Source organism: Lepeophtheirus salmonis, chromosome 5, assembly GCF_016086655.4.
Source record: "Lepeophtheirus salmonis chromosome 5, UVic_Lsal_1.4, whole genome shotgun sequence".
Lineage (NCBI taxonomy): Eukaryota > Metazoa > Arthropoda > Copepoda > Siphonostomatoida > Caligidae > Lepeophtheirus > Lepeophtheirus salmonis.
In genome coordinates, this window is record NC_052135.2 from 10265004 (window position 1) to 10280333 (window position 15330).

The 15330-nt window shown below is 29.3% G+C and overlaps 1 protein-coding gene across 1 annotated transcript in view; it reads right to left on the reverse strand.

Moving 5' to 3' along the window:
* Positions 1–5400, reverse strand: part of LOC121117718 (uncharacterized) — a 151455-nt gene extending 146055 nt beyond the window's left edge. Inside the window, exon 1 of the mRNA XM_040712199.2 lies at positions 5280–5400. The gene's annotated coding sequence lies outside the window, so the exon portion shown is untranslated. The remainder of the gene's footprint in view (positions 1–5279) is intronic.
* Positions 5401–15330: the final 9930 nt, after the last annotated feature.

The following is a 15330-nucleotide window of genomic DNA, read 5'->3' on the forward strand; positions in this document are numbered from 1 at the left end:
GATAACCCGAATTCAAACACTTTACAACAAATTAATTCAATATTTTACCAAATAAATACATTAATTCCCAAAGATGTTCTTTCTTTCAAATCTACTTCATTAAAAAGGAGATAGTCAATAAAAGTTGCATGCGAAGATTCAATAATTTATAGCTCGTTTGTTTGATATATGTACATACTTAACTAGATTATGTATCTGTATAGGTATATAATATGCATTTTAAACTAACAATGATATGTAAATTGATCACATTATTGATGTTCGTATGTATACCTATACTTATATAGATATGTACGCACATAGATCCAATTTTGTGAATATAAATCCTGCTTTTCTTTTCTTTTTGACACGTTCATTTTCATCTGAGTTTATAATTTACTAAATTTTCATAATTTGAAATAAATCCCTTGGAGGTATACCTCTGTAGGAGTATTATCAAAGTTTTGTCTATCGATATTATTAAAACATTCCTGGAATTTTATACCTTTCATCAAATAGAATATTAAAAAATATCAATGGGTATGTAGGTATATTTAAATATTTGGTGATATTATGAGAAATTATTATAGATATTAGGTATATAACATATACATACATTATGCGCAAAAATGTTCTCTATAAGATAATTAACAAGATATTTCTCTATACTTTTATTGACTCCTATAATTGCATAAAAGTAAATATCAATAAAAACAAATATATGAATCAATGTGTGTTTATTGAATAACTTTTAATGAAGCCGATAATAAGGTACTTACTAAGGTATAAACATATGTTTGTAGGTACAATAATTTATGACAAAGTAAATATGTTTGTTTTTTAAACCCAATAAAGAGCATGTAAAAACAGATAAAAGTTGCACGGAACATTCATTGTATTTCTGTGTGCCCAATATATGTATGTACAGAAAAATTTAATGAATAGTTTAAATATATTTTTTAAGCAGTGCAAATGAAGGCTACACGTTTGCTGCAAGAAGATTTTACGCTGTTTTTTACCTGTACCTATGGACATTAACAATCAGTTTTACTTAAAATATTTTAAAGTTGTGTTTTATGTGGACGAATACATTCGTCTTTCGTTATACATAAGCAGGAGTACAAAAGATTGCACTCTTTCTGCAATTACTACTTGAAAATATTTTTTATTTATCAAAGAATATCACTATTATTCTTTTATTCATGAAAAGATGATAATTAGTAAAAAAAAAATCAAGAGTGCGGGAAAGATGAAGACTAACACTTTGGATCTGTTGCAGAGTTATAAGTGTAGGTCTTTATTGGACTCGGAGTGAAATTTAGGATCAACATTGATGTAAGTCTGCATATAGATTGCTGGATACGAATTGGGCTTTGGGTTTATTTCCTTAATCTTAAAGGTGCTCGCAGTTAATTTAATGAAACGTTATCAGAACTAGGCTGCTCTCTATCCAAACACGCTTCCAATTGTTAGAGTGGCCACATTAATTTATGGTTTTATTTAACATACCGGCCTTTCATATTATTTGTATCTCTGTGTGTAATCATTTGACCTCTTTCAATACGGACAATGAATAGAGTGAAAAAATTAACACTCCCGCTTGCAAATGTTAGTAGGCTCTTTTTCAGTCAAGTAACTGTCAAAAAATCCTAGATCGAGTTTATATGTGCTGATATAAAAATATATGCCTGAATAAAAAATTTAAAAAGAGACACTCTAAAGTATTGTCCAAACAGGTAAAATTTGATACAGCCTCCATTATATTGAAATAATATTTACTTAAATAAAAAATGCATCAAAAGTCTCAAAATTTGTAGACATATCCCCTTGTTATTCTTTTAACATATCGTACTAGAGTTGGTATCCGGCATTGTCCGCAGTTATTAGGCGTCGACGAATGGACAAACTTTACTTTAATAATACAAAAGACAACTTCGGAAGAAATTCTCAGTGTAACACTCCGTTTTACATGAGCACAGTCACACGTATTCACTTAATACTAAGAGTTTATCTTCTCAAGAATTGTAGCTTGATATTTTTTTAATATGACATGATGAGAGATTTCCTTCATTTTTAGATACTGTTTTTATGCGTACAACTATATACTCCCTCTTGTGAATCTGACGAGCACAATCAATTGTATGTTTATTTCTTAGATCAAGTATCTACACTCAAAAATTTCTTTACCTAAATGATATATTCAAACATACAAAGATATATAGAGAGTAAGATAGCAAAACGTGGACTGTTAATTACTGTATTTTCTCATTACTATTAAAAAGTTTAATGATTATTTTTTGATATTCTGTTTCCACCGTCCTTTTAAAATAAAATAACAATACTAATCATTTAGTCAACAAAAGAAGAGATCCAAGGGATTTACCACACCAAATATCCGGCCCAAGCAAAGGTTTTCGGCTTTATGGCCTCTGATGTAAAGAAGTAGATCATCATGAGCATTAGACTGTACCGATGGACAAAAGTTGGCAATTTGGTATCGCAAGATATTTTTTATTTTGCATTTTATTCCTCTTAACAAGAAAATATCCATCAAACGTCCAAAAAAAATAGTCCTTTTTGGATGTGTTTTGATTTGAAAATCTGTAAAATGTCAATTTTTTTTTGCTATTGTTTAGCTAAAATTATCGATTTGAATCCAGTTATAGAATTTTACTCATTGATCGTCCTTTTATTGTATATTTATTTTATCATTAGAAATGTGAAAAGGATAAGAATTATTTGTATGCGATTAATTTCAAATATCAGTCGCCCAAATGGGTGATTGTAAAAATTAAATAGGCGCATTTATCACGGATAAATTCATCTTCCTAATAAACGTATCAATTTAATTCTTCAAGGATATATTTTTTGCCATATGCCCCCCTCCCCGGCTCTGCACTTGATTATATAAATTAAGCCTGCAAAGAGCATCTATCTCATATGTACTTTTCAAAAACTAAAAAAAAGGTTATGTGAAAAAAAGAAAAACAAAATTAGAAAATTAAATTCGAAATTTAAGAAATTAGAGAGAATAAAAATATACTTAATGCATATGGACTTCAAAGACAAAGGTAGATAAATGTAGCAATATAATGTTTAATTATACTTAATCAGTGACTCCTCCTTCTGACCAATTAAAGGAATTTTAATAAGAGAAAATGCCCACACATTTATTTTGCCTTAAGTCCGTTCACGGTAAAATAAGCCTTGGTAGTCGTCTACCATGAGAAATAAAGCAATGTTGAGGAAGGGTGACTAATTTTTCATTTGACAAAATGAAACTATTTTTTGTTTTCTAGCAAACCAAATAAGAAATTTGTATTTTCTCAGTGAAAGGGGCTACAACAACCCCTATGCTGTTTGAAAGGGCCATAACTTAAACAGTTTAAAAAACATCTTGTATTCATAAATTCCTTATTTTGTTCCATAGTAACAAAGTACATTCAATAACAGTTATTAATAAAAATAACTTTTCTTTTTATTTTTAACATGACGCGTTGAGCTTCAGTTACATACTCCCGATGCTACATTTTTATTTCTTAGATCAAGAAGTCACATAGTTCCTTGATATTAAGCGCACACTAAAAAAGTGAGGCATGGACAGACAAACTTTGCTTATATAATTCAATGGATTTTGAATGATATATTGACGTATATGTAATAGTGTTAGTTGTAGAAAAAGTTCAGACCAATAATATGTAATAATAAATGCCTGTATTTTCTTATAGCCAAAAAGCTTTTAATCATTGAACGACACCGATTTCGGCGAGGAAAACATAAATTCCATCTTAAAAGCTCAAACCCCACTATTTAAAAAAAATGATTTTTTAGAAGAAACAATGCTTAATATACTTACAATCGACATATAGTTGTGTCATAAAAAAAATGAAATTATACAGAAAGTAAATTTTCAATATGAAGTAAAATAAAAATTTAACAGGTAAATTTTGAATCATAAAAAGATTTTTTTCAAAAGTCATTAATCGAAATACAATTTGGACACTTATACAAGAAAGGAATAAGAAAATACATGACAAGAATTTATAATTTCTCCCATTAGCTAACAAACTGCCCGTATTGACGTCCCCTGAAAAAAAAAAATAACACGATAAATCGAAAAATGCCCTCACAAACAGAAACAACAAGATTGCTGATATATTTGCCCTGGAATAACCACTAACAGAGATCCAAGACTTAAAATAGGAAAGCAGGCAAACTATATACAACATCAAAAAGGCTATTAATGAAGTCGCATCGAGACAAGCTTCAACAAGATGGTACATTGGCACATAAATTAGAGGATATTTTTAGAGAAGAGCATTCATTATGTCGAAAAAAATGTGGCCACTATACTCAGCAGATGCCAACCCACTCGATGTTTCCTTCTACTTTGCATGTTCAAGCCATGGCCTGCCAAACAAAGGTACTGAATCTCGAAGTACATAAAGCTTCTGTTGAAGAACATTGAAACTCCATGAGTCCCAATTATAGAATTACCGCCAATCAAAGCTTGCAGCGGTAAATCAAGGCCATAATCAAATTCGATGAAGGCACAGTAAAGATTATTAATGGCAACACTTGTGCCAGCATATGTACAAAGTTTAGTTAACGTAGCTACCATAGTTTCCGAAATTAAACTGGTTCCAATTCTAGATCAAAGTTTTCTAGATTTCAATTATGAACCCTGTAGTCTACACGGTTCTTTCTTAAGTAAGTAAGAAAATATCTATAAAAAGATATGCCTACATGTATTGTATTTTGAAAATGATACAATATAAAACAAATATCAAGTGCTCATATTACAATATTTGATTTACTTATGGAATACGTATAAAAGTAGTATGTAAAGATCAATTATAATTGTTCTTCAAATGATAGTTTCTTTCTAACCGCACATAATTTTATTAGTCTACTTTACTCTAAGTTTAAGATACTACAGCATATAATTTTCTTTAATTAACTATTTGAATTTGTATATTTTAAATTTTTTTGACATATCGTTTTTACAAATTTATTTTATTTTAGATAAATAATTCTACAAATTTATTAAAATCAAAAGTGTAGTGTTTCTTTAATATAGTCCATGAAGTACATTTTTCTTTTTTCAAATTTTTCTGTTTTACTTTTTTTTTAAAGGACATTTATTCAAGTTTGAACATCATTATATTTAAAGTTTTATCATGAACTTAAGAAATAAATAAATGAATCATTACAGGTTTTTCTTTATTATCCTCAAACCTATTATAATAATGTTTGAATTATGTACTACTGTATCAAAATAATTACAAAAGATCACTGACCTTTACTAGGAACGATGAAATCTTGAGAGAAATAAAAATTGAACCTCAATGAGATATGTAGATCGTTTTGTATATGCAAAGTGGTTAATGGATCACAACGTCTTAAAAGAGTTGTAAATACGTGACTAAAAAAGTAAACATATATACAACGAAATACCTTTTTTCTTCCTCCTCTTATATTTTTACACCATGAAACCAAATTTCTCTGTCATAATTCCATGCGTATCTTCTTTTTTTTTTGTAAGACAGTATATACTAAATATATGGATACATGAAAAGACGTGTACATTAGTCTGAAAAAAAGGAGAAAAAAGAGGAGAGAAGTGGGTCTTCTCTACCCCTTCTCCTTTTTTTCTCTTTCTCTACACAGTCCCCTACCAAACTGTTGCTTTAGTGTGTCTTCTTCTATATCAAAAAAATACAAATACATTGTGCAAGCTAATAAGGCTATTTTTATAGAGTAGGTGAGAACTTTCATCATAAGTGGCTTTCATAAAGTCAAATATAAAAAGTAGCATAATTAATAACCCAGCATGTTAATAGCTAATAACACACACTTGTTTTAAAAGTTCATTCACAAATGGAATTATTTCTAATTTGGTGGATCAAAAAAGTTTTACTCATATAAAAAAATTATGGTTTTATAACAAAATAATTCATTTTAAATAATAATAATATTTTATTGAATCATATATCACATCTGATATGTAAAATAAGATACCTGTTATACATGGTTGGGAAGAAAAACGTGGGCTATTAGTTCATTTAACTTTTTGCATTAATATAGGAAGTTTAGTTTTTTTTTTTTTTTAACATTCTGGGTCAGGTATCCTTTGTATATAAACAAAATACAATAAACATTTCATTATGAATGAGCAAAATGACAAAAGATGGTGTAACTCAAATTTTTAGATGCTGAAGTTGAGGGGGCGAGGACGTTCTGAAGTTCTCCAGGACCCTTGCTTTTTTTGGGTGGACAAGATGAAGAATAATTGAGAGGATCTCTCAAAGAAAGCAAGAAGCGGAGGACACAATTTAAAGAGCTATCCGGAATTACTATCCAGCTTGGAGAAGAAGGCTAAGGAGAACCCCACCAAAATCGATTAATCACCCAGCCAACGACTTCTTTGTGGATTCTAGGGCCATCAGAAGAGCTGTGAAGGCCGTCTCGGGATTGTCCTCATACACAATGACCCCATGCTACCTTCCGACTGAGGTCTTGAAGGCCAGGAGGCTTGAGAGGCAGAGAGATGTGGCCCCTTTTTTTCCAGATTTGAATAGGCTGGACTTTGCTATGCGGGATACTGTAGGGCATAGGGAAACCAACAAAACTCCACACCCGAATGTGGACTCACTGAAGGCTGTCATAGTTTCTGTGTGGGACAACTTGTCTGCGAATGCCCTCAGGCGACATGTAAAGGCTGTGATTGATGCTGAGGATGGATAAATTGAGTTACTAAATTAAAATTAAAATAATTACAAATATGTCCAGATACTTCTGCCCAACCCTCTATATAACACATATTAAATTAATAATACAATAGATATTATTAAAATCGAATATGTCTAGTTATACTTCAATAATATGCATAAAAATAAACATACATGCCAAATTTAGGATGGATGAGAAAACGAATTAGCTGCCAACACAGGATTGAAATATCAATAAATCATATTATTTCTAATTTTTTAGTATACATTTCTAGAAAATTCGGAAAATTCAAATTTAATAGTGAATAAGTTATTATAATAATTATTAATATCTTGCTTATTAGAATGTCAAAAGTATGGAACAGTGGTTTTTAAACTTTTTTCATTGACTTACACCCTACGATATAAGTTTTCAACCACGTACTTCCTATCCAATCCAAAAAAAATTGGTAATAAATAAATCCATTTTTTGTGACTCTCCCCTACCTCCTGGAGATTTCCACGTACACCCATTTGAGAATCACAGGACTATGGACAGCTAAAATTGCTTTTACATATTTGTATAACCCCAACAATAAATAAAGAAGAAAAAATAATAGTGGAAATGAGATAATTCAGAATTAACGTGTTCCTTCTTTGTTATGTTGTTTTGTAAAGAATTCTGATATAGTGTTATTGTCTATGTCAATAACAAGATTCAATCTCCATGTATACCCACGTTAAGACAAAGTCGTGTGAAGATATATTGAAATTGTCACAAGAAAATGCAAATAAATAAATATATAATCCATTTTATGGCATAATTTTTTCACAAATAAAAAACCTTCTGTTAAAGAAATATGTAAAATTGTAAGTATCAAAGTCATAAATATTTAAGGCACAACTTAGATCCCTACTGCTGCGCAAAAAGAGTGGTAGATTCAAAAGTATCATCCCATAAAATATATAAGAATTTGATTGAATCTTTTTCCAAGAAGTTAACAAGAAAAGAAAATTGTTCAATAACCTACATTTCTGAATGTAACATAGAGAAGAAATGCTATTTCATTTAAGGAAAATCCCCATATGTGGAGGGTTGTACTCTAGCAAACAGGGCTGCACAACACACATTATTATTAGTTTATCATTTGTTTAATAGCTAATATATTGAATAATAAATATATATTGAGTCATGTGAGTATATACAATCTAAATTTATAGCTATAGGTAGTTATTAGTTATATGTCGTAAATAATTGTGCAATATATTTAGAAAACATTGGAATATAATGTATGTAGTTGACTAGATGGCCAAGAAATGAAATGCACAAAATCTATCTGTTGCTAATACATTCATAAGTTGAGGAAAATTATTTATGTACTCGTAACCCACGAACGACAATACACACAACATTTCACTGCAATGTTTTTATTTCCTCTGATGACATAGACTATTCACAAGTCTAATTAATGAACTAACACGGCAAGTGGCTATTCTCTATCCAATATAATAATTTATACACACCACGTTTGAAATTTATGAAGAAAACTTATAAATTAATATCCCTTTATACAAATAATTTATAATCATTTAGAAAATAACATTAAGAATACTCTATACAAGTCTTAGATTATAAATAAGTTTTGTTTACATAAGTTATCATAATTTTTGTAGACGGATTTGGAGTCGGTACAAATTTTCCGACTCCAGGCTCCAACTTCGCAGCCCTGCAGTAGCAAATGCCCATTTTAGTTAATTATTTTTTCTTACAAAATATGTACATCATTCTTAAAATATGAAATTTAAACAGAATACTAGAATACTTTGAAGCCATCTGCCTAGAAATAGCAAAAATGTCACTTTATAAAACTCTGCTATTTATATTATCATTTTTAATTTAAAGAATTGTTTTAAGTTCTTATTTAAGGGAACAATGAGAGTGAAATAATGTTAAGGACCATTTACACATATTTAGTAGGGTGACAACAAAATCTTCTTTTTTTTTTAAAGTAAATGGCTTACATTAACAAATGGTTCCTACTTGTACGAAAAACATTTAAGACAAGTTTAAATAGTTTTGAGAAAATGTTATACATCTTCACTTTTGTCATCTATAGTTGCATTAGTTTGATCATCACAAGTAAAAGCTTCAGTGGTTAATGAAGAAGATTGCATTATTAAGTTCCGTCTTCCTTCCTCTCTTTCCTTTTTTTTAAACACTCGCTGTTCTTTGATTACAAGGCTTTTATCAACTCCAAACCTTTTGTCTTTTTTCTCATCGGGCTAAGAGGAAATCTTTGTATTCTTGTAATACGGAGGTAGAAGTCATAATTTATTTGATAAATCAACAAGTTAGGAAGAATAAAAAATCTGTCCAAATGATATATTATTTTGTAGGTACCATCTTTGACAAAGATGACCTAGATTTTTATGTGTTAAAATTGAACTAAAAATGTCATTTTCTATGAAAAGGTTATACAAATGGCACTAAGTTCATAGTAATTAAAAATTTAAATTTTTTCGTTGAATTTAATGTAAATTAATTGTATATTTATCTATCAAATAGTGGGCTTGCGATATGCTAAAGAAATTTAAAAAAAGGTAATGAGCTTAATTTGAATCATCTACATGACGTTATTTTGAACATATATACATTATTTTTTTTAGAAATGTTCTTTAAATATATCTTTTTGTAAATTAAGGAAAATTTAATTCTAGGTATTTGGACAGTATTCAAGAAAATACTCATTTTTTTCTAAAAAAAAATGTAAATTTTCAAAATTTTAGGGCCATTGAGCTACATCTAAAAACTTTACAAACTATTCTTGAAACTATTTTTCAACCTAAGCCATTTACTTTTCCAAAAAAATTGGTTTTATTGTCACCCAAATATTTAGGTCTACAATGTCTGACAAAATGGAATATTTTCAATTTCTGGAACATTTTGTCACATAATTTTTGCAATATTTGCAAACATGAACCTGTTATCGAGGGTTATTTTTTTCGACAATATAATTCGTAATAACTTTTTTGTTTTTGAAAGTAGGAAAAAAATATTGGTAAGTTTGTGTTTCTTTTACAATTCCAATAAATGATATTAGCTAAAATTTTTTTGCAAAATTAGTGCAAAAAAAGTTTTTTGCAATTTACTTCGCGAATTTTGATTTGGGAATTTTTGAAGTAATTAGAAAATGGACTTCTCATCTAGACAATTTTTTAGATGCATATATGTTGGTATGTTATTTTTATATTCATAATACTAATACTGAGGTTACAAGATGCAATCATAAGAGTAATTCTTTTTTTTTTTTTGGGGGGGGGGAGTTGTTATGATGAGACGTTGTAAATTACCTTACTTAACCGGAATTATATAGTCTGAAGAATTTAAGAGAAATAGAATAAGAGTTATAAGGATCTTTTTCGACAACAACGAAATATTCATATTATAATAATAAGTATATAGAAGTATTTTCTGAATATTTTTTTAATTTTCTTAATTAATTTGACCATTTTTCAATGAGATTTCCCTCTCCCTTCTTAGCCCGAGCAACGCTGGGTAATCATTAGCTAGTATATATATATACATATTTTATTATAGAAAAATGGTATCTTTCCACTTATTTTTTTCGGGATTTCCTTTACTTGAAGTCCTTAGTAATTCATTTATTCAACTTTTATTATATTAAAAAGGCTTGGCAAACACAATCACCCATCAAAGCCTAAAGTTTATGGGCCAAATCAACGTTAGAACTTCATGTTTCAGACTCAGGGATTTCTTTGAGATCACTTATCTTTCAAGTGACTTCGAATTTGGGTTAATACACTCTAGCTTTACTCCTGAGTATATCAAGCTTGTTTAGGAATATACAATATTGGTGATTTAAAAAAATGCTCAAGTACATCCCATTTCTACTATAGGGATTTCATATAAAATTTCTCTGGAATACGTCTTGCTATCCAATTAAGATAACTTCTTCGACAGGGGAAAATTCTATAGGAATTTTATATTAATTTTTGCAAAAAATGGGACTCTCGACTTCATTAACTACTACCACTGGGCTTGCAATGGAACTTTAAAACACTGCCCATGTGTATATTATCAGTTATTTACCATAACTGCCGTTACAGGACGAACATGTATTAACATTTCTTCGTCTTTTCGCTTCCATCTACATTGCATGAGATTTTATGGTGAGCCCCCCCCCCTCCCCCCACAAAAGTTAAATGGATTAAGCGAAAAGCTATAGATTTTTTTAATGGTTCCTTTAATTCGTCAGATGGAGTTACAGTGATTAGGTATAAGTGAACATTATAGTATTACAATTTTCCATCTGACCTAAGAATCTTCTTTGAAGTTCATATACATAAAGTATATTTTCTTTTCTCGGAACAGCTGGGGTGCAAAGCTACGCACATTGAGTTCAAGAGAATAATTTCTCCCAAACGCGTTGTCCATTGAGCTACTACGTTCCACTACTATAGATTTACTTATACTTAATCCGTGCTAATTCAACTGAACCATCAAAGGAATATGTTAAAATTATAAGTTTGTAGATGTGATGTGGTAACAACTTTTTGAGAAATAGTTATTAATATATATTTATTGCCATGGCGATAACCCTTTTTTATTTCCTCGGAACATAACATTAAAATTAATATAACATGTACAAAAAAATGAAGCACTAAGATATAGAGCATTGCCCCCAAAAAATATATAGGATTTATTATTTGCTTTTACATTCAAGTCTATTGGATTTATTTGATTAATTGCTCAGAACAGCAAATTAATCTTTCACCTCCAATTTTATACTTATTTATAGAAATTGGAAAATGAAAATAAATTTATTTTAACTTAATCTGTTTTATGATATGGAAATAATATAATGTAGATTTCAATATTTGAAGAATCTACAGTGTAGAACAATACAATTGGAGCAAACTTTGAACGGATGCAGATAAAAAAAATGCATTGTGACGATATTTTTGGTTTTATTTAATGTCATAGATCGTAATAGCATTTTCATTTAAAGTACCACTGCCTAAATTATTCTACAGAGTAACCATTTTATTCATAAAGAAAATATTAATCCTGCATAAACGGTCCCGGAGTTGTTAATATTGATTTTATTGTGAAATTATGATTAAGCACTACTAAATCTTTTTGTATATACACAGTTTCGAATAAAAAAATTGTATTATATGACCTGTGATTTATTTATTTTTTTACAAAAAATAGTAATTTTAATTTTTACTGGAAAAAAATTTCAAAAATTAAATTTCAAACTTTCTATTTTTCTCTGTGGTGTTCTTTTTCAAACAGTCGACGTTTAATGAAAATTTTCTGGATTTCAAAACTGTATTAGACCGAGTAATACATTTGAAACCTTAAGTATTACTCAAAGTTAATAGAAATACATGGTTATACCATACCCCGTATATGAATTATGTTTGACTTCCATCATGCTTTTTAATAATGACGTCATAGCATATGATTGGTTGTGTGTTTTGTCAAAATCTATCTGTCTTACCCAGCAATGGGTACGATACATCAAATTGAAAAAATCTAAGTATAGTGACGCCATAGAATTGAATGAATGTTTTGTCAAAATCAATGTGTCTTGCCCAGCAGTCAGTACTATATATCCAATTGAAAATTCTAACTAGCCTGATTATATAATGGTCTAACATAATATTTCTATTAATCCTCGTATTAATGAAATTTTATCCAATTTCAACTTTTACATGTCAATATTTGCATTTATATGAATTTTTATGTAAAGACGATTGTAATTATTTTACTTTATAAATATAAATTTTTATCTTACATAAACGGTCCCAGAGTTGGTAACAATCATCTCATCTGAACCAATCGTACAAATTTATAATTATTAAATAATTTAAAATCAGATGACACCAATTATAACACATTAAAATTATTAATTGCTGAGTCATTTGTTATCAAATAATTTTGAAAAATTTCAAATTCTTATTGATTACTTCCATCCTCTCACTTTGTGTCTATGTCAAAATTGAAAATAATAATAAGATAAGAGTATAAACGATTCAGTTAAAATAATAAGGATAACAATAATAAAAAATTGATCAGACGGAGAAAAAAAAAAAGCTGCACCGATTAAAAATAATAGTATAAACAGTTATATAAACCATATATGAGGGTGGTCTGAAAAGTTTCCTTCCTAAAAAAGATATAACACATTTTCTGATTTAAAAAAAAAGTAATTATAGTCTCTTTTAAACTTTACACACTTCTTCCAGCGATGTTCCCATCTCTGTAACCCTCCAAGTAGTACTCGGTATTGTTTTGATTGTTTTCTGCAAAATAATTATTGCCGTGACATTTTTATTTTTTGGCTCAATTACTCCGCATTGGATTGACTTAAAACTCTTCAAATTTTAGCTGTTTTTTTAAATGGCCCTTTTTTTTTAATTGTTCATTCCTTAGCAGTTGTCATTATTTTTGTTAGTTTCCGGAGTAGTGAGCATCCTTTCCTATATAGATAACATTATATTCAAACCCTGATTGAACAATCCTGTGTGCTCATAAAAGACATACCTTTGTTAGATACCCTTAGACTCAGAGCAGAATTGGTAATCGACATTGGAGTAATTCTAAGAAATACCCTTATTTATTTCCTACTCCCCTTCTTCCCTTGTGAAAGCTGATCTAATAGAACGTCATGAGCATTATTATTTCTCTCTTCCTAAACATTTTTCTAATTGTCAAGGTTGATTTTCGGTTTCTTTTAATTTGACATGTCTATTGTAAACAGGATTTTTTTAAACACAGCAACCCACAAAACAATAAACATATCACTGCTCCGGTAAAGTACTTCCTTGAGGTTGAATTCCCGTACTGGACATAAGGCCACTTTTCTTTCGATATGGCATCCAAGGAATGCCCCTTTCGCTACTAATGCTTTAGTGACATTAAAGTGACTGCAAAGGAATAATCTTGGCATAAAGTAAAGTCCCAAGACTATGGTCCCATATTGTTTTAATCTGTTTTTTTAATTTTTCTTTTTTCATTGAAGCCCTCATAAAAATATGGAGTTCATGAAATATAAATTTGATGGAACAATTTGAAATATTCATTGGTTTAGGTATTTTATTTGGTATGAAGAAGATCTGAAGAAACCTCTTCAGCCGAGATTTTGCAGGGTGAGTAGTTTTATTGCAGTTTAAAACATAATATACACTACGAGAGGGCGAATTCCTTCCCTGGATAAGTGAATTTTAACATCCTTATTTCTTTGAAGTGATCCATGCATTTCCTTTTTCTGCCATTATCTTCCTTTCTTGAATCAAGTTTTTCCACCTACATAATTAATTAATCAAGATTTACGATCACACAAATAAAATATGTCAAATTATTTCCTTTCTTAAAATTTATGTTTAAAAATTACTTTCTAAGACATACATATGTGTAGTTACATCATCTAACTTTCGTTCCATGAATAATATTCATACTTATGTGATAAATTGAAATTTCTAGGCTTTGTAAATTTTATAATCCAATTCAATAATGTCACAAAGTGACGTCAATGTTAAAAGAAATTGCAATGCAATAGTAAAATTATGCCATTCAAATCTAATATGTCATCTTTGCAATAATTAAAAATAAGTTGTTTGTAAGTTTATAATTAACCTATTTAACTAATTTATCGTTCTTAAAAAACATAATATGTGCTTTTGGGATACAACGCAAAATATTCAAAAAGTCCTTTGATAAAATTTTGATTCACTTTACCACATGCATCATATTTAAGTTTCCACTGAAGATTCTTTTTCGAAGTTTATTAAAAACTACCGGGCCGTGCAGAATTATTTACCGATTTTTGTTCAGAACATATCGCGGACAATAATGACATTTCGAATGACTTGAGAAACAATTTATTCATACATTTTTAGAATAATTTGATGTCCCCACCCTCTTCTTGAAGTATCCATAAACTTTACGGATGTAGTAATTTGACAAGGCACATTCAAAAGATGCTTGGGTCATGACAACCAATTCTCCTTTTTGACTGTCGTAATGAGATGTTTGTCCTCGTTGCTCCTGATTTTGCTCCCAAATCATCTTTAATTATCTTTCATAGCGATACCTCGCTTACATTCATATTCTGGGGCATACTAGGAATTTTCCTCACTGGATTTCTAGCAATGCGGTTTTCAACCTAAGTAATCATCACCTTTATTCTTTCTGTCCAATATTTCTTGGGTCTTAAAATGTTTTTTAATGCCATACACGCCACGAAGTCAATCTTGTTTAAAGTTTATGTCGTGCAAGTATTTCCACCACAATTAGTCCTTCATCTTCAATTTGCTGTCTTTGAAGAGACAGTCAATATGTATTTTAAAAAAATTGCAAATGATTATTAGAATAAAATTACCCTTATTTTAGAAAGAAAAAAAAGTTATTTGAACTCAAGCTGTCAGCATTTCTTTAAATGTTAACTAAAATATGACGCACGTAGTAGGTCTGTATTTTGAATGTGTTACATTTAATAAAGGATTTTTATAAAATACAAAACATGAATAACAGACTTATCCATTTTGAAAACATTATAACAATTGAATTGAATTTAGTTCTGATGTTTAGATGGATCTATTTATTTTCTTT